The following is a 21,279-nucleotide window of genomic DNA, read 5'->3' on the forward strand; positions in this document are numbered from 1 at the left end:
CAGGTTTTTGCAGACTATCTGCTCTCTTGGAGACTTGAGGTTGTGAGTGATTTCCTTGAAAAGTATCATCTTTTCATGTCATAAAAATTTCGACTGGCAGATAGGTCTATCAGGCAAGCTTCCTGCTTGGGATATTTAACTCCACTTCATTTCCCTGGCAGGAAATCTGGATTCTAAGAATGTTTCAAAGTGTGCTTTAATGGATGGTTGTGAAACATTTTCAATTTTAAATTCCACTTACCTATATCAGGAAAGCTGTGTATTTTTTCAATAAAATATTTCATTTTGAATTCATTTGTGCCTCAGAAACACATTATATTTTGATACATGATATACAGTAAGAAGAAATCATACATATTTTATGTGCAACACATTGAATTTGTAATATGTGTCTGATAATGACTTTACACTAAGTTCCTATTCCTCTACAGTTGTAGAGGAATAGCAATGTAATTGCTGTCCTGAGCTAGACAGAGTCTGCTTTAGTGCTGCTCACTTGCTTATACAGTTGTGGGAAACCTATAAATCTGATTTGAGTCTCTGATGAGACTTTCATACACCAAGGAGAAAAATGATACATTGTGATAAAATTAAATAAAATCCAGGACTTGTTTTCTTCTGGATGATTCTTCCCTTTTAGTGTTTGGAGACTTCATTCAGGCTTAAGTACTTTCTGTGTATGTTTTGGTTTAGATATATTAGGAAAAGTTTTTCACTAAACATGGCTTCACTTGGCAGAGAGACATTTTTAATGATTTCAGCAGACTGAGTTGGAACAAGTGCTCAAGCTGCCATAAGGAGAACTAATTATTAGATTTGAAGGTTTATGTATGTATATTTATACATGTATCTGTAAAAACAGAAGGGAATAAATGCAATGGACGCCTGATATCCTCTGCAAGTCCTGCATGAAATAAAAGCATAGCAAAAGCATGGAGGTAGGACAGCATCAGGAAAAATGAGACTGAGAGTGAGGAGTTATTCATTTTCCCACAAGATGGTTCTGACTTCCTGCCAGAAGGTCAGCATCTGATAAAGTATTTTACACTAGTGCCTTTCTTTTTTTCCATGATCCTTAAGAAAGTGAAGGATGTGGGCTTAAGCTGGTAGAAGACAGTCATAGATTTCAATTTCAGCATAACATCATTGAGAGAGTGCTGGATAATAAATAATATTTTCAGTTGTGAAATAGGAGATGTAAAGTCTTTGCTAATGCTATGCAATAAATAGTGGTGGCATTTTTATGGCACATTTTTAGAATTAAAAAGTGAATCCTCTTATTTCAAAATGCAACATCAAAACGTGATCTTATTAACATCTTCAAAAGGAGAACCAGTAGCTCCTCTTCCCCTTTCCCCTCTCCTCCTCCCCCCATCAATTCTCTGGTTTTTTCAAGAAAAATAAGTTCTATTTAGGAAACATGTCTCTTTCACAGAGATCCACCACAGCTGGACTTCACTCCTGCCATGCAGGGCAGAATGTCACTGTACATTGGCTTTCTCTGTTTTACTGAAAATACACATTGAAGCATTTCTCTCAGTCAGACTCTGCACTGGAAAATAGGTGATTTTTACTGACATCTCCTACTCCTGATATGTAGTAAGCTGTTCAGGGCCCGGCACAAGGATGGAACCTTCTCTAAGCCACTTGCTGAAGAAATGGGAGAAAATGTATGCTGAGTGGTCTGAGGGGAGTCCCCTCCAAAATGGCCCCAGTTAAGAGTTTCTGGCTCTAGCCTTGAAGATGTTCCAGTCAAATGCCAAGCATTCCTAGGCCAGCCAATTAAAAGAGTCAATTAATTGGTTCAGAACAGGAGGTTGTTGTGACTATTAACTAGATAATATCTTTGGCACTTAAATGAAGATGAAAGAAGGTGGAGATTATTCCTCCTGTAAGTTTGTGCCATTCCTAGAACATCAGGGCTCTGATTCCTGTAGGTATTAATGTTGCTCCAGTATTCCTGAATCTAATCACCCCTTTACTTCTGTTCATTTGCTCAAACTCATCACCTGTACCCTTCCTAGACAGTGATGTCTCTTTCTGGCCACCTTTTCTGCAGCTACCTGCCCACAAGCATTCTTCTCTTCATCCTTCTGAATGCCAAGGAACTTTCTGGGAGAGAGGAAAAAAAAAAAAAGGAAGTGTTTGGAAAGTGAAAATCTGTGCTTTTACTGCTTTTCAGTGATTGAATGAGGCAGACATAGTCCTCTCTATAGACACAGGCAGCAGCAGTACATTTTTACATGGATGTAACAAAGCTGGGCCTTTCCTGGGGAGTAAATGAAGTCTTCCTGTCTGCTTTGTACCTAATGTTAGAGCAGTATCATCAGGTGAGATTGGAAGGGGAGCTCCAGGTCACCATGACGTTAACCTGAAGACTGTCATCAGTCCATGTGAGACCCTGGCTGCAAACTAAACTGAGCTGTGGCAGAGGAGATGGTAATTGGCATTATTCCAGTCTGAGTGGTATCTTCACCCATAGGCATGAGTTACCACGTGGGAACTTCACACACTGCAAACACCAGCTGATATTCTGTCATCCTGGTCAGAGTTTCTGGATGGGAGTCTAAGGTGGGAGCTACACGACTGTTATCTGAGAAGTAGCTTTTAAATAAGCCTGAGCTGTGTCAGTGATGAGCATATAAGCTGCTATGTTATTACCCATGTAATGTGGGAATTTCTTTCCCAAAACAGGTTGATGTGTGTTAGAGCTAGCAGAGCTTGGTTTCCTACAGGTGTGCATCCCTCAGGCTTCTCTGTTGTCTAATCAGGTGTTGCTTTTTGCAAATCCTATTCTGCATTTTCTGTATGAATTCTCTGTGTGATAAAGGAAGAGCTCATCCTCCTACCCCTCCTGCAGTAGATGATAAAAAGGATGTCTCTTTCCTACCTGGCCACCTAATTTTCTGGAAGCTGTTGTAAAACAAGTCCTTTGAGACACAACTCCACCCATTTTTGTTGAAAATGGCCAAACAGTTCAAAATTTACAAGCAAGAAGAAATACATACTAACTGTGTGAACACTCATTTGTAACCAAGATAAAAAAGGACTTTTGTATCTGAAGCCATCAGGTACCAGTCAATCAGACAATCAGACAAAGTAACAATAGAAAAGCGACATCAGCAAAAACACAAATGATTAATAAAATATTTAAAACTTGATTCTTCCTCAGTTTGAAAAATTGCATTAATGAATGCATCAATCAAATCCCTGAAATTCCAAAAACCTTCAATTTAGTCTTATTGTCAATGCATGGCAGGAAAGTAGCCTTCACCCAGAGATATCCACTAAAATGTAATTAACTTTTTGTTTGTGGAAGAATTTTCTTGGGAAATTTCAGATGCTTATCTGGAGCTCTCGAGGGGTATTGAATCTTTAACAAAGACATCACTTCTCTTCAGAGTTCATTTGTTAGTGGAGTTACATGAGTGTTAAGAAAAGGAGAGAATGTAGAGAATATAGCTAAAAACATCTGGTTTCTGAGTTGCTCAGATTTCTTCATTCTCTTGGGAGATAACTATCTGAGTAGTTCTGCAGCTAGCATACTGTCCTCTAGGGTAGACAAGACATGGATTTCTAGAATTAAACTTCTTTACAATTGGCAAAACCCCACCATTTCCTTGACTTGTTAAGGATGTGTTTTGGCCTCAGAAAATTTTCAAGGCTTTCATAGGTATCTGTCATAATCATGAACACAAATACATGACAAAATGAAGACAAACTTCTTATTTTCTTCGCTCCAGATGACCTTCAAAATTCTTTAGCTCCAAAATTCTGTACTGCCTCTACTGTGGCCTGTTCTGTGTATCTAAGAAGAAAGGGAAATTCTGAGATAATTACATAGAATACAACATGAATTCATGGAACAACAAGCACTTGTAAAGTACCTACGCTAGTCTTCACAGATTTTTGTACCTAGCATGAATTATATGAAAATCAATTAACTTGGGTTAAGAATTCTAATATTGATGAATCTTGGTAAGAAATTTGGGGGAGGTAAATCAGCAGAGCTCCAGTCTCCAATGTATTAGAACCATATTGCATGCACTAGGCGAGAAATGGTCTCATGCATACTAATGTAATTTGATTTTAGCTATGGGATTTATAAAAAGGTGATAATGACATGTACATATCTTTATAAAGAGATCTACAGGTGAAAGCAAGAGATATGTTAATAGCTCTACTTTACAATGAGCAGTACTGATTCTTAGCTGAATGTCTTTGAGGGTTCATTAGAGAGATGCTTTGAATAATATACAGGAGGCCTAACCCAGAGGTTTGAAAGCAAATCTGATTTGATTGTTGTTGTAGTAATAACAATTCCTATCAGGATGGAATTTGTTACAGGTTTTTGGACAATATTTTGTTTCTATCTGTGTCATAGTGTCCTATGTCACTGTTAGTTTATACTTTGCTAAGATACAACACTAAGTAGCATAATTTTTCCCATTTTTATGTAGAAACACAAACATTCCTGCTTCTGGGATCAAGCTGTGACAATGGTAGCTTGTAGGAAAGAATAAACATTTTCTTAACATCATCCACTTCAGCTGGACAACCCAGGGCATTTTCTGGATGTGAAGAACAAAGAATGGTGTGCTGTAAACACAGTGGGGAGTTACACTCATACTCCATCCCTGGTCTGAGCCAAGCGCATGTGCAGAGCTGTGCTTCTCAGCACACTGTCTATGTCTACATGGATGGCGGGGGTGGACCACTGATGGTCTCCCCCAAACTCTCCACAGAGTGTTAGCAACCAGCCCAACACTGAGTCTGCCTAAATGGTTCCTGAAAAAGCTTGGCTTTGCAAAGGATCATGTTGTGTTGCACTGAGTGGACGTTTGTCCCGAGAAGAAGAGCGCTTCTCATCTTTTGTTTTTGTCCTTGTCTGTGAAGCCAGAGTCCAGAGCTAGCCAAAGTGCACCCCCATGATCAATCCAACAGGATCACTAAATATTCACAAGACTTCCACTGCCTTCTCATTTTTGAGCACTGTGATCCACACACCGTCATGCACTCAGTGACTGCTGGTTAGACCTACAGCTTGGCTTTGCATTGCCTGAATTAGAGTGACATTTGTCCTTGGCTGTCAGAGAAAAGCCCCACTGCTAGTAATAATTTAGTACCTAATTTTGCCAAATTCCCCCTCATCCAAATGAAGGATGATTGCATAAGGGAATTACATTACAGGACTGGTCCTCTATGATACACCAATGTAAAAAATCCACTTGTCTCTAGAGTTCAATTGTTTCCCATAAACCTGCTAAACTGAACTTCTCAGTTAATCTTGTTAATTCACTGTCATGCTCATTATCTAAGCAATGGCATCAAATGTGTGTCCAAAAGGTTATAGCCAAAGTGTACTGGTAGAACAGGGTAACATGTGGCACGGCAGCTTCAAATGGCCAGGGAAAGAGACCTACCACAGGGTAGCTGCATTTTCTTAAATCTTTGAAAAAATATTTTTAACTCTTTATGATGCAGTCCTTGTATACTTTTTCATGCATTCCTAATACATGAAGCCCCATTTCTGCTCACACAGATCTCCCATTTTTGAAACAAGGCCTGCAATATTTGGGTAAGATGAAATTTTGTTGCTTTTATTTATAGCTCCAAGTTTCATACCAGAGTTTCACAGGATTAGCAAGGAGCCAGCATGTATGCAAAGCAAATTCTCTGCACAGAAAACTTAATTTCTCAGTTAGAAAACAGGATTTTTTTCTCTTTCTAAGTGCTGTTAGAGGTCTTCAAATTATGCATTGTTCTGTTTAACTAATGTAATCCTCTCTGATGAAAGGAAAACTCATTTTCATTAGTAGGGGAGCAGTGGGGTTGCATTAGTAGTCAAGTCCCATTCTCCTTTACACTGATGGAAATCCAGATGGTGATGCTGAAAGCAAAATTCAGCCTAATGTGGACAAGCTAAAGTATGATTTTGAGAAACCACTTTTCCTTAAAACACTGCACAATTCATGTGGTCCCCCTCTTTATCTTAAAACAGCATTTATGTGTCATTCAAATTCCCAAATTTTTCTTCAACATTTTGCTGTACTCAGTCTAGCAATAAGTAGCTGAGTGCATCTAATTTGGATGGATTTGTATTTTTAGGCTGTTTACAGCTGAGATTGGTTTTTTCCCACTCGCAGCTGTGGGGTGTTTAATTTATCACCTGCACTCATGTTTTAGGGTCACTCTGTAGGCATCAGAGGGGTTGCTCTGGGTGGGTTATACCTCCCTCTGTTTTAGCCAACACGGGGAGTTCAGGCACTTTATGCTGGCTACCTGGTTTTACATGGCTGGAGTGAGAAACAATGAGAGCCCTCTCACCCTTCTGTGACTTAGAGCCTCTCCTAAACCTCTGCTTCATCCCAGTGTAGCATTGCCATTTTTCCTTTTCAGTAAACAAGTAGAATTCAACCTGGCACTACAATTAGCTGCTCTTTTACTCACCTTCCCCTCAAGCATTCAAAGTCGGCTTTTTGTGCTGTGGAAAGAGAGGTTTAATAAATCACACAAAAACAATGTTTTCTGCTTCTGTTTTTCAAATAAACTCTGCAGAAGACTTGGGTAAACAAGACTTTTTTTTCCCCTGAACTGGGTCCTCATTTACGGGAAAATGGAAAGTTCCCCCCCAAATTACTATGATTAATAAATCATGTTCATTGCTCTAGGTGTATGACCTTGCAAAATTCATTTCAGTTAGCTGCTAAAGTATTATTTTACTTTGCTTTTTTACTTGGCAATGGAGAGGCTTTTCTTGCATTTTATATACATTTGAAAGAAATTATGCTTGTGTATACTCAATAGAAATTTGCTGTCATTCTACCCAATATATAGTCAGACTTCTCTAAGATGAAATAGTTCAGAAACACTTTTCTTGATATGGCAAGCAATTTTTAGATTAGCATGTTGTATTTTTAACCTTCATAATTTTCTGGATACAAAAGTAAATCTTAAGTTTTGTTATACCTATAATTGCTCTGACAAAAATGTTCACAGTGACATGGGTGGTGGCTTTGGCTACTAAGACAGATTTTCATAATAATGAGTTTTTTCCTGTAGGGGGCTGTGAGCTGCTAATTAGCATCCATGACCCAATATTCTTAGCAAATAAGAGTAATAGCAGTAATTTCTAGCTTTATGCAGGGTGCAAGTCTAATATTACCAGCACTTCTGTTTCATTTGTAATTAACTGCAAGCAATTATTATAGAGTCAAGGAAGTATATCCTAATGCTCGTAGGTAATAAAAAAAATTGAAATTATGTTTGTAAAACTCATATGTTTCATGCTGGGTGCACTGATTTCCTTCAGAGCGCTGAGATTATGTGCCTATCAATTAAAAATTCTTTAATGTTGCTTTACATTGGTATGCTTTTGAATGTTGCTGTATAAGTATCTCGCCGTCTATTTAATTCTCTTCCTTTTTTAAGAAACAATATCCTTGAAATTTCAATTAATATTTTGACCGCAAGACCTCACTGAATACTTAATTTGGCTACTTGATCTCAACATAAGATTTAGATGGTACTGAAAGAAGTTGTTTACACTTGATTTTATGAGGTCTGTGTCTTAGTCCTATTAGAGCCGTGTCCCCAAGGCTGGTGACAGAGGGGCACTTGCTCCTGCAGCACAGCTGACCTCCCCAAACAGAAACAGATCTGCTGCTTCTTTTACTCAGCAAAATAATGCACAAGGCTTTCTGCAAATTGACTTACTTTCCCCTGTTCATATTGGTTTCTATGACAGTAGCAGCAGCTATGAAATATTAGCTTCCAGTGGCAATTTCATAGTTACTGGGGAGGCACCGTGACTTGTCATTGCCTTGAACATCTTTGCAGAATAGGCCTTGGTTATTTAATCAGAAATATGATCTTATCTGACTCTGAGCTCTGCATAGAGGTGAATATGTAATAACTTTTTTCCAAAGTTTTGACACAGATTCAGGTATTGAGGCATCTTCTCCTCTAAAAAATGTACTTTCCTTTTGGGATGGATGGTGTTTAACCAACTTTGAACATATAACAATACGGCACATTGCTGAACTCTAGGTGCTGTGGTTCAGGTTCAGAGGGGTTGGGCATGGCATTTGCTGTGCTTTGGTCCAAGAGAGTTTTCTCAGCATCTCTCACACTGTCACTCAAGAGATTTGGAGGCAAGAAGCTGATGTCTTTACATAAGCCATGAATTCCAAACAAAGTTTTTCAAACAATGATAGGCTTAAAAAACATCCTTTGATCATACATGGAGCGTGATAATGACTCTATTGTGCAGCTAGTTGAAAAGGAGGCTGGAGAGATGGAATGAAAAAAAAGGGGGGAGGGGGGGCTATGTCTGTGTCACTTCTCATTGTCAATACTGCAGTAATCGATCTCCAGGCATTTACCTGGATATGAATGTGAATTAATCCAAAATCTACCCTGCCAACTAGCCCCCAGCATCCCTAATTGACTCTTTCTGTTAATCACTGAAACAATTTAGACCAGAGTCATCAGACAGATTGAAAATATGACAAAATCTACTGATTCCATAACAGCCCACGCTGATATCCATCTATCCAGCAGCTTAGCTCCAAAAGGCAGCTTTCCACCTTTCCTTAATATCCATTGGACCTTGTGCACTGTATCACACACTTTTCTACTAGTTATTGCCTTCTAGGGTATGTGAATATTTTTTGGCTTTAATTTTATTTTTAATTGAATAATTCATTTTCCTATTGCCATAACATTAACAAAGGTTTGTCTGCAATGGATATTTATATCTGGTGTTATATTTTGAATTTTCTAGGAGTGTATTTTCAGTGTGCAGTTACACCTGCCTGATTGAAGCCTTTTATATTTCCTTCTGTAAACCTGATTTTAATTTATTGTTGAAACCTGTATCAATCACTTTCTCAGAAACTTTTTCTTGCAGTGCTGTTGCAAGAGAGAGGGAATATGTGGATCTGCAAGAAATTTGTTATACTTGTCCAGCAGATATATTTTCTTTCCAATCACAGTTTAATTTAAGGAAATCTATGGTCTGTATATATCTACATATTCTTTGCAGTACAAATGGATTTATAGTATGTAAATGGAGTGACTGAGAAGGTTTTGCCCTCATTGTTAAGAATTCACAACAAGTGACATAAAATATGCAAAAATAGGGAGAACTGTTAAAAGTTTTTGTAAATAATAAAGAATCTGAGAATATAGGAGTTTATGAAAAAGTTCAGGAAAACAACTCACCATACATTTTAGACTCACAACAAAAATCACACTAGATAAAATCTAAGTTCTAACACAATGATATAAATATCCAAAAATTAAAAGAAAAATTTAATGTGGTGTTTTCTCTTAGAGTGGGAAGACAAACCTTAAGTCTGAAACTGTATTCTTCAAAATGATCTCCCACAAATATTTTAGATGGGGTATATTTAGATTAGTCGTGGGCTATTGAAATGTCTCATTCTGCATGGATATGTACATTATAGGCCATATTTATTATTGGTCCTTAGTCCCATGTTGAGTAAACTGAACTATAAGTATCTTAGCTATGTATAAGAATTATCCAGCTTATTTCAAAGTGGTTCTTTTTTTCTCTAGACAGAGGAATGCAATTCCCTTCTGTGTAGCAAGAACTGCACCTAACTGCAGGTGTTGGAACATTAGATAGCATGGTCCAGGGCATTTGCTATGGTTGATGGAAAGAATAAGGATCTCTGAAGGGTGATTCATTTCATTGATCTGAGATGGGCATAAGATGATCCAGCTTCTGTTGGATCCTTTCTGTCTATAAAGTACAAAGACACCTCAGAAAATGAACATAAATTTGTGTCTTAATGTTTAGGGGAATGAGATAAAGAAAGAAAAGTCCCATTCTAAGTGCCTCTTCACATCTATTTCAGTTTTTAAGTGAAAAGTATTAATTATATCAATTTTCAGCACTTTAAGATATCCTAGATTTTGTAATGTAGCTCCATTTATGCATAGAACAGCTTCACCTCTAATCAAAAGTATTTTGACAATATACTCATTTCATATTTACTTAGTAAATTTGATAGTAGATTTTTTTAAGTTAAGTTATATGAGAAAGCATTCCTTCGCTTCAGTGTACATTTCAGTGCGGTTATTTTCCATCTTCCCAAAATTTCTATAGTTAGAAGGGAGACACATTTCCATGCTTTTAGGCTTCCCAGAAAGTGGATATGTAATCTGTAGCAAGAGCTGTGAACAGAAAGAAGCAGAATATAAATACAGTTATTTATAAATAGCACTTGGAAAAGTCCACAGAAGTGCTGTAGTGGTGGTGTATCCAGTAGAAAACATTCACCATTAGCTCCACTTTGCCTGAGACAATCTAAGTTGTTGAACTGGTGTTAATCCTAACCATTTAATCCATTTATATACACAGATCAATAGGGAATCATGGAGAGGTAGAATATCACACACACATAGATGATCCAAAGAAGCAACATCAATTATGCCATTGAAAGATACAAAATGCTGCCTTTTTGTACTGTATTAAATTGGAGGGCTCAGTCTTCTTGTATAATTATAAGGAGTATAATTAACCCCCAAATTAGTATAACCTAACCATGTTCTGGGGTAAGAGTTCTGTGGATCACCAAGGAAGTCTTTCAGAGAATGTATTGCACCACAAAGCCTTTCTCTGATGTAGGGCAGGATGAGCAGTGCTGCATTCTGTTTGAACTGTCATGTTTCTCCAGGAGGAAAGCCTGCCTCACCTCTCACATCCACCAGTGTAAATCATACATGTGCCTGCTGCAATGAGGTGAAAGCAGAATCTGCCCTACTACCTAGACAGAAGTGACATTTCCCTATTCTATATTCCTGCAGGTGCCGGGGACGAGGCAGTCCTAAGTCTTCATGTCACCAGCATGGCTGCTTTCAGGGTTTTGCAAAGTAGATTTTTGAACAGTAATTCAAAATAGTTATAGTTATCTTTATTTTTGCCCCAACATTTTTGCTTGCATTTACCAAAGGATGGTGAAAATGTTTCTTGAGAACTGCTTATTCTTTCTGGCCATATCATCTATTACTTTAGCAATGTGTGCATTTCCTTGTCATCTTTCTCCTGCTATGGCCCCTTCCATCATCTTTATACTCTGTCTTTCTGACTTTATAGCTTCCTCTATTACACCCATGTTTTCCTTTGCCCTTCCTTCTCCTTTCTTCCTTGGGAAACCCATTTCTGATTCCAAGTTGCCTCAGCTGCCTCTGGATGTTTGAAGCCTTAATTCCAATGCTTAGCCTTTTGCAAGTGAATCCTCCAGAGTCTGTTTAATGAAGGATAAGTACGGGGGGGGGGGGGGAACTTTTAAACAAGACTCCTCTCTTTCAAGAAGATCACATTAGGAGTTAGTAACAACCAGGTTCTGTAAACAATTAAAGTAAATTCCAACATAGTTATATTAACTACAGTTTTATGGACTTCCCTAAAGACACCTTCTGTGAAGGAGCAGAGAGCATTTTTCTCTCTGTGAGAAGCAAGTTATGTTGAAACTCTGGCAGCTAAAGAAGTGCATATTCTACATGAGTCCTTTGCAAGAATAATTTCTGAAAATGTCTTTATGTATTTATTTCTGTGCAATCTCTAAGAGTGCCTCCACATTATTTCCATGGCAGTGCTTTATTTGATTGATCCATTTTGCACATGCCTGCCTCCTTCTACAGCACATGAAGGAGCAGCTGGTAGAGTTATTGAAGAGCATATTTCTGTTCCTAGAGTCAGGTTGATCTCAGAGTAAGAACACCTTGTTCTGTCTTCACTTGGCATGGATTTGGATGCTTGTGAATGAAAAAAGTACACTCCATTAGTGTGATCCAGCTCCCACAAGAGATGATGGGCAGTTCTCCATTGACTTTAATGGGAAGTAGGATCAGGATGTCAGTGCTTTGAAAAAAGCAAAGGTTTTGTTTAAAAAGTATTCATTTTAAGAAGAGTGACACAACAGGGAAGAAACATTCCCTGTAGCCTGTAAATGGCTTCTGCAAACATAGTCTTCTTGCTGTTTAGCTTCATAATAACCACGCTAATCAGGGCTTCTATTTAATTTGAAATACATCTTCACTTTCCAGACAACACAGGAAAGAAGAGTGCATTTATTGTGCTTTTGGCAGGCTTGTAGGGGTTCCTTTGAGTGGATAAGAACCTGTTTTTCTTCCAGGTAATTTGGACCATCTCCACTTATTTGATTTTCACTATCACCAAAAAGTGATCCACGTAGGAGTTCCAGAAATCTGCAAATTACAGTTTAGTTCAAATCCTTAAAGGCATTTCAAGTGCACATTGTAAGAGACTCATAGTAATCAAGTTGCAGAAAGACTCTTATAACAGCTATCTCTCTCTCCTTCTGAATTGCTGTGGAACAGGCAGATGTGGAAATTATGAGTAATGTAATTGATGATCTTAAGGCTTTTAAATACCCAAGCTCTCAACAATCAAGATCTATTTGAGTTCAGAATCTAATAAGTAGTAAATACAATAGGTTTCAGTAGGATGTTTTATCAGGTTCTCTGCAGTGCTTCCCCCCCTCCTTTGCTTTTATGGGCAGCATTACCATCTCATCAGCAGACAAGTTGGAAAATGTTATTGTGACAGATGATCACTTTTTGTTCATCATATTTCATTTTGCTTGATATGCAGTTGCTGTGAGTTCACTTATAATGCACATTTTCAGGGTGTTTGTCTCCAGCTTTTTTAAGCAGGTGAAAAAGAGCATAATGTTATCCTGGTCTGTTTATTGTCAGCTTATTTATTGTGTACCAAGAAAGAAAAATGCTTCTACAAAACTCCCACAAATAATAAATTAATGCCCTATAGATTTCCCAGGTGCTTTAATTTATAAACCTCTTTTTCTGTAATGATGACAGCTCCAAGATTTATTCTGATTATGTGCTGAATAAATTCCAGAAGTACTTTTTCAACCCAGTGAACAAACAGTGAAGAGTTAATTTCAATTTTTCTTCTGTTTTCTTTAATCTGCAGACCAGACTGAAAGAATCCTAAATTCTACATTATGCTTCAGCTAAAAAAAAAAGAAAACATTTGCCAGTGAAGAACCCAGCTCATTCTATTAACATAGGTAAAGAGCCTAACACCCTTGCTTACGTGTTAATTTATCCACATACAAAAAAAACATGTTAGTGTGAGGTGAGTAAAAAATATTTGCACCACTGGAAAAACTGCTAAATCACATTTCTTCAGATTCTCTGAAAAGCAAAATATGTTGCAGCTTTGCCTTTGATATTTCCTAGTTTGGTAGAACGAAAACAGAAGGCTTTTTTTCCAAGAAAGAATATATTTTCACTGCAGAAAGGGACTTTTCTTTCAAAACAAGGCAATGAAAACTGCGAAAATTTGCATAGGCATGAAAAGGCACAATTTTTTGAAAGGGGCATTTTTTTGTTTGCTACAATAATTAAAAAGTACTCCTTTCCGCTTAGATATAAGAGCAGAATATTTGTCATTGACTGAGGTTTTACAAGTGTCCATTCTTCTTGATATATGGAGTGGTCTAATACCATTGAACTGTTCTTTTTTGGTGTGTCCTGTCTGCAATATACTTCTTGCCAAGTGTTGAACCTAGGTTCAGGTAATACAGTCAAACCTATAGACATGTGGAATTGGCCTTGGGCCAGTTTGGACAGCAGTTAAAACCCCACACTCTGCTTTTGCTCAGGTTGGTGTTCCACTCAGTAATGAGGCACAAAGTAATGAGCACCCTTAGATACTGGTAGTCTTCAGGTGCCAATAGCTGGCTCCTCTTCCTGCAGGCATGTGTGCCCTGGAAGTGCTAACAATGTGAATGGCACCTGTTAGGGCACGGTAACTTGGGTTTTGCATTGCGTCCCTTGCTGTCCCAGTGCTATGGTGGAAGTATCAGCCTCAAAAGAAACACCATGATCCTGCAGTCAGTGGTCCTTGTCCAAAGCCTTGCCTGGATGAACTCCATTGGCAGTGCAATCTAGGCAGCAAAAGACAGATCCTATCCAGCTCCAGCAATTTGCAGGGGGCTGCAGATCTACAGGAATTGCTCCACAGCACCACTGGAGGCTGCTCAGCCTCTACAGCCATTTAGACAAACTTGAAAACTTCTCAGAAGTTTTAAAAATTTTGGAAAAATAAGGCAAACCAGAATCTGTTAGACTTCTTTACATTCAAAACCCAAAACCTGTTATTATTCCACAGAAAAGCATTTGAGGTCCAGAAGGGAGAAAATACAGGGTAGTGGTCCTTGCTCAGCACTTGGGTTCAGACTTCTCTCCTGAGAAATGCTGTAAGGCCAGCACAGGCTCCAGCTGCTGACTTGATGGGCAGCTTTGGTGAAGGAACACACCATTCCCACCTGCACATATTTGCAGTGAGGAGGGAGGGAAGCTCTCTGTTAACCACCCTCCTGGACTAAAAAAGCTGTTGAGTCAATGCTTTCTGTTTCCACGACCTTTGTTTCTGATGAATCAGCATCTTTTGTTTGGGGAAAAAAAAAAACTCTGTTGTAACATTTCCAACCTATTCTACTATCAATTACAAAATTATGGCTATTGCTATAAATGGTTTACATTGGAAATAATCAGGAAAGTCAGCCCAAATTGAGTATGCCTTGTAATAGGGAAAGTGTATCATTTTAAGCCTCCCAGAGTACATACAATTTCTCTGGGTTCCCTTGTTCTGAGTATTAGCCCTGCAATTTAGGACTGTGTTTGAAGCCTGGCAGGTTGGGAGGTATGATACTAATGCATACATTGATTATGAATGCCTGGGTTAAATGAACAATTATTAACTGGTGAATGAGAGAGTTAAAGAATTTCTTAGTTTGCTGTTCCTGTATTTCCCAGTGACAACAATGAAAGCAAGCAAAAGAATCTTTTGGATCCAAGATTGTTTTTCCATGGATGAGGGATTACAGATTGGCTTTTTAACTTCAGCTTTTCCAAATAGTTTTTCAGTTATTTAATTTACTCTACATGGAGTCTATTGATTATTCAAGTTGGCAGTCAATTTTATAGGGCACCCTGCTGTTTCTTTGCTTAATGTAGTCAATGATTGTAATTGCTTGATCAGTACAGCCCATGAAATAGGTTTTGTGTCTTTTTTACAATGCATTGATGGCTTTATCTGATGCAGTCTTGGCAGGGTCTAGGTTTTACAGCACGATCCTGAACTCCCAGAGGTCTCTAGATTAATGGCTATGGCTTTCTGTTGGAGCTGCTGATACTGCTCTCCAGAATGTATTCACACATCTGGCATGCCACACTTGGCAGTTGTGCCAGCTTTTTGTTGCGCAGTTACAGAATATCTCACCAGTGCCTAGTTAACTGTTTTCACTAAGGGAATGAGATAAAAAGCCATCCACAGAGTTGTTGGCACACGCTCTGTGTCATTGTAATCACAAATTTTTAATTTTTCTATTACACTTTTTATACGGCCAATTGATGTTTAGAAACAACAAAATACGCGTGATATTTATTGTATGAACTCTGATTTGATTCCACAAAAGATTCCAAGCTCATTGTGATTTCCCGCAAACGTCCCATTAACACTTTATTTCCAAAAGGAGGAATGAGTTTTCTGTTGTATTGTCAGCAAATAAATGGATTAAAATTACATCTCTATGGTTCAAATTTTTCTGCAAGCAGAAAGAAAGAAAATGCAGATGGAAGGGCAGCAAGAGGAACCTCATGACCTTGCCTATGAGTGAAGTAATTCTTTTGTCTTTCATTGGTTCATGTTAAATTACTTAAGCTTCATTTAGCTCTGCTTGAAAGTCAGTGTTTCATATTTGGTAGAATTTGAATTGTATTATTAGAAATGTAAAATGTAGTCCTAATAAGCAGGCCAAGAAAATGTAATGAAATACGCAACACAGGTGCTTAAATCCATGGACAATATAATTATATAGCACACATACACCATTTACAGTGCCTAAGGTGACATCCTGCCAAAAATGTAAAAGTGTGATAGATTTTGGACCAGCTGTGGTATGAAGTGATTTCCTCAGCTGAGCTTGACATAGAAACTGGACATGTGCAACCCCTATATTAATTCTTTTCTCTCCAGGTAGTAAACTATACATGCATAATGCATCTTTGTGTAGAAAAGGTCTACTGAGAAGACATCTGGAATTCAATATTTGAAATTCCAAGTCTGTCTTTCCACTGAAATCTTAGTTATGTTGGGCAATAACACAGGAATCATATACATATATATGCACAATATTAATAACTCACACACCATGTGTTAACAATACATAGCCTTAAAAAAAAACTATCACAAGGAAAAATAATGAGAATAACATGGAAGAAACTTTCAGTGTAATGGTCATTGTCCTGACATCACTACTGAAATATTTTATGATTTTATGATTTCTGATGATTTTAGTGCAGTGAAATCCAGTCACGTTCTAGAAGCCCATCCCAATAACTTTTATGCATGTAAGTAAATACTCACATGTATTCCATGGAATTTGTTTGTGCCCACTTTATCAGTGTCAAGGCATTAAACAGATGGCACCTCTCCTTCAAATACTACAAACAAAATACTTCCTTGGATGTTCTTTTCCATTATGAAAAAACTCATTCTTTTAATTTAATATTATCTTGATTGGGTTGAAGGATTAAGGATCTTTAACATGGAATATGTAAACTCAGAATGAGTGAGTCCTTCACTCAAAGGAATGAAGAACCAAATTTCAGAATCAAAAATCTTACCAGAAAACTATCAAATGTAGCTGTATAATTTACCTTCAGTCATGGAAAAAAGATACCATCACCTTTCCAGATTTCCAGATTTTCTGAGCTGTTGTCATGCTTTTTTTAAGTGTAAAAAAACTCAAAAATTCTGTATAGAGGTCTACATTTAACTTCAATCTTTTTCTGTACACTAATAATTTATGGCTTCTGGAGTTGGAAAGATTTTCTTTTTAACAATAAATAAAAGTAGCATAATTTCTTTACCAAATGGTAAGCCAGTCAAGGGGAATATGAGAAATATAGATGGTGCTAAAAGGAAAAGCAAAACACTGTAAATTCATTTGTATATTGTACCTGTCAGAACTCTGCCTTTTCTTTTACACACTCTATTTTGCCACTGAAAATGAAAGGTGAAGAAGTAGGATGACAAACACTGACAGATGAAAACATTGAAACAGGTACATGAAAATTTTCTGCAACATTTTTTCCCTTAAAATTCACTCAGAAAAACACTCTTTGTGTTTCAATTGCTTACTTTTCCTGGAGTAACTAAGTAGATACTGGTATTAATACTCAAGATAACCTGCTACACCTCAATGGAAAGCACTGTGCCTGTTGTGGGCTAAACTTCGTATGTTTGTTCAGACAATGATTGGACTTCTCCTGAAGCAGGCAGCACCTGCAGTACCGCAGAAATAACTCAGCACTTGTATGAAGAGTCCTACATGGAGTATCTGTGAATATGATGGATGTCACATTCAGTCAGTCCTGCCCCATAAACCCACTGGGCATTTTGCTGCGGCTTTTAAAGTAGGCAGAACATTATCTATACTTTTTTACTGCATGCTTTATTTGTTGAATTATCTTGGAGCATTGAACTGACCTTGATTTTTGTAAAGCTGATGCAAAATACTATGCCCCACTCACCATCTCTTTCACATTCCCAACTAATTCTTCACATGACATCTGGCTCTTTCAATGTCGTCTCTGCCTTTGAAACAAAAGATTACTACCTCTCTTTCTCTTCATTAAATGATTTCTGAAATTTCTGATTTCTGGTTAAGTCACCACATGTAGGAACTGCATGGGCCAGCAAGGGCCGAGATGGAGCCTTAGCTTTTCTTGTCAGCCTTGTGTGCAGCCCTTGATTGTCACTTGTGACCTGTAAATGTACAATATCAGGTGGTTCATGACAGAATTGTCACAGTTGTCTGAATTTGCTTAAGTAAACTTAGAATTGTTTTGCTAATTTTTATTTTTGCCATAACTAAGAACACAGCCAAGAAATATATGACTAATTCTCCCCAAAAAATAACTTCTGAACCAAAATATTCACATCAGTATATTCCATATCCTGTAAATAATAGCAATTAAAATTACTGGTTCCTAATTTGCTTATTCAATGTGTATGCTAATTTTTAGGTATGGGTCCAAGACATAAAATCAACATCTTGAATGAAGTCAGCTTTTGCTTTCTGTCACTGTTTAAGGGACAGGTAGGTAGCCCATAAAGTACAAGTGTATTGATGTCTTCCTTGGGACAGATCCCACTTCGAGTGAAACCAGCAGGAAGGGACTTCTGTCAACAATTTAAATGTAAACATTGTGTTTGAAAAGACTAAGAGGTAATCAAATTAAAAATGGTTTATGTCACAGACATCTTTTGTGAAAAATCCTTTCCTTAGGATTTTCCCCTCTTCTGGGAAGCTGAGGCTCCAGAAAAAGAATGTAAACAATGGTTATCTGCTGCTGTGGAATGCAACAGGTGCACCTGTGATTGGCCCATGTTCCATGTTTACAATTAAGGGCAAATCAAAGACCAAGCTCTCTCTGGGACATCATCAGAGAGAGCTCCTTTGTTGATTCATTCCTTTTCTATTCTTCTAGCTTAGCAGCTTCTGAACTTTTCTCTCTATTCCTATTAGCATAGTCATAATGTATTATATATCATAAATTAATAAATCCAGCCTTCTGATCACAGAGTCAAGATTCTCATCTATCTCTTCACCCCTGAGGAACCCTTGCAAGCCCTGTAACAGGTTTAGATCAAGAGCAGGTCCTTTCCTTTAATTTTAAATTCTGTATGTAAAAGGCACATGGTAGGAAAAGACTTTCTTGTGCCTTGAAGTTCAGACTAACTTAAGCCAAATTTTTAAGCCTCTGGAACAGGAGTCACCTCTGCCAAAGGACCATAACAGAGGTATCTTCTTTCTTTGGCCTAAGAAGTCTCAGTGGTACTGGGAACCCCTAGATGAGCGTTGCTGAATTTCCAAACCCATTGTCAGATTTGGGGTGTAATTTAGACCTAACCTTGGATACAGAAGTACTCTGGTAAATCAAGGGACAGAGGTGAGATTTAAAGCAAAAAACCCTAATCTGTCAAAAGTTCAGTGTAAGTCCTGTGTAGGTCTTTGTACTTTGTTCCCTTGTTTTCATGTACTTTATTGGAAATGAAGCTGACCTGAGTTGATTGTTGGTGAGGGCTGCTCAGCTTGTGTGCTTTGGAACAGGACACGACCAAGACACAAATTTGTTAATCTTTTGCATTTCTGTATCCTTACCCTCCTCCCCATAAGCTGAGTTCTCATGTGGGCAAAGACACTGCCTCTATTCATTAGGAAGCTGAGAAGGATGATTCACTTGATGAATTCTTTTCCCAAGTATTACTTTTGTAAGTGTAAATATTATAGTTCAGCATTCAAAAGATCAAAAATAATCTTTATTATTGAAATATTTATACATAAAGAGCATTACTGAAATAGGAGTGCTTGATTACTTGGATTGGGTTACATGATTGTGACATACTTATTTTTAGTTCTTGTGCTGAATGGTAACAGGAGACAGAGATTTAAAAAAAAAGGACTATAGATTCGTTGCTGGTGATTGTTAACTGTTAAACAACTCAGATGCTTCTACAAATGGGAAATGGCACCCCTTTAGTTTCAAATTTCTGGTCCATCTGAAATTTGCTTATATTTGGAACAGTTCATATTGTGCTACACAAAACATAAAGATGGGCACAGTACTCCCTTGCCACATGAAGGTAGTGCAAGTATACTGAAATGAGGCAGACACAGTGACCCTGAAGACTCAGTAGAATAAGTGAAGAAGAGGAGCAAGGAACCCCCTGTGCCTCAGTGGCTGGTGCATGGAGCTGCCTCTCAGCAGAGGGAACCAGGGCAGTGCTCAGAGCACTGCATTATCTGTCCTGTTCCTATCTGACCACAGAGCATAGTCACCATCCCAGGTAATTACTTTGCTGGCACACATTGGAGTTTTTCCATCTGAGCTGTTTCCTGCAGGTACATTGCCATCAATCAGGCTTGTCCTTGAAGGCTTAATGATATGGAATTGCTGGGCATTTATGGGGTATGCTTATGCCATTATCAGACAAGTTATCTAAACTTTTGCTTTTAGTCAGATCATTCCAGATTGATCCATCTTTCTAACAATACTTCAGCTGTTAATTGAATATGGGCAGTAATGTTTTCCATGTTTCTTAATTATTTTACTCTTCTGAACCAGGTTCCTTTAGTGGATATTTATTTATTCAGCCACAATGATGCATACACTTACTGACTGAAGCTGTATGAGCTCTAAAAACCTGTCTGTCTCTGCTGAAAGCATTGCCCTGCTTTGAAAGGAGCCTGCAAGGGCTGCACAGAGCTGCAAGGGCTGCACAAGTCCCTCGTGCCAGTGATTTTCATATCAGGTGTGTTTGGTTTACAAATACAGAGTAATTTCTCTAATTGCAAGTCCTTGTTCTCTCTTACCTGTCATCATCACCAACAACAAAGTCCTCTTAGAGCTCAGCTGCCTCGTTGCCCATTGTCTCCAGAGACAGTCCTTAATGACACCTGTGCAAAACCATGGACTCCCCTGGGCTCAGGCAGTTGGAAGGGATGAGGATTGCCAGTGATCCTTTAGAAAACACATGAACGATTGAGCCTCCAGCCTGGGTAGCAAGAGAAAACTGTAGAGATGGCTTTTTCTGTTACTTGTCTGAGCAGATTGTTCCAAGTTCACAGAAGGAATAAATCTGCTTTCCATTCTCTGGAGAAGAACATCATGTATTTTCAGGAAATCAGGATACCTCCCATATACCACCATCACATGGCGTTGTGGAAGGATGTCAGTGATGGGGTATCAGCACTCTGATGACACCAGGGCCTTTCCTCCAGATTTTGTTTAAAAAAAAAAAACGGGTACAGGCTTTACACTGGCAGGGGAAAAAAAGAAAAAAAAATAGCAGCCAAGCAAATCTCTTCTTTGGTGTTTGTTTAGTTTTGAAAGACTTGCCTGAAGGTTCATTGGCGTTCCTACTGCAGACAGTTTGTGCCTGGGCTTCCTTGCAAAAAAAGGGGGATTTTCCAGGCACGTCAATATGTCCTTGGCTGCACAGACACCTTTCATACAAAAGGCAGTTTCAGTTTCTCCCACTTCACAAACAGTTGCTCTTATGCGCACTGACGCAGCTTCACCCTGCGGTGTTTAACTGGTGCTGTTTATGGTGCTTGCATTCTTACCAGTTTCTCTGATATACTCTCACCTTGTCAATACTGTCATGCAGTTCTTCAGCAAGAGGGT

The sequence above is a fragment of the Melospiza georgiana genome, chromosome 1 (genome assembly GCF_028018845.1).
Source record: "Melospiza georgiana isolate bMelGeo1 chromosome 1, bMelGeo1.pri, whole genome shotgun sequence".
Classification (NCBI taxonomy): Eukaryota; Metazoa; Chordata; class Aves; order Passeriformes; family Passerellidae; genus Melospiza; species Melospiza georgiana.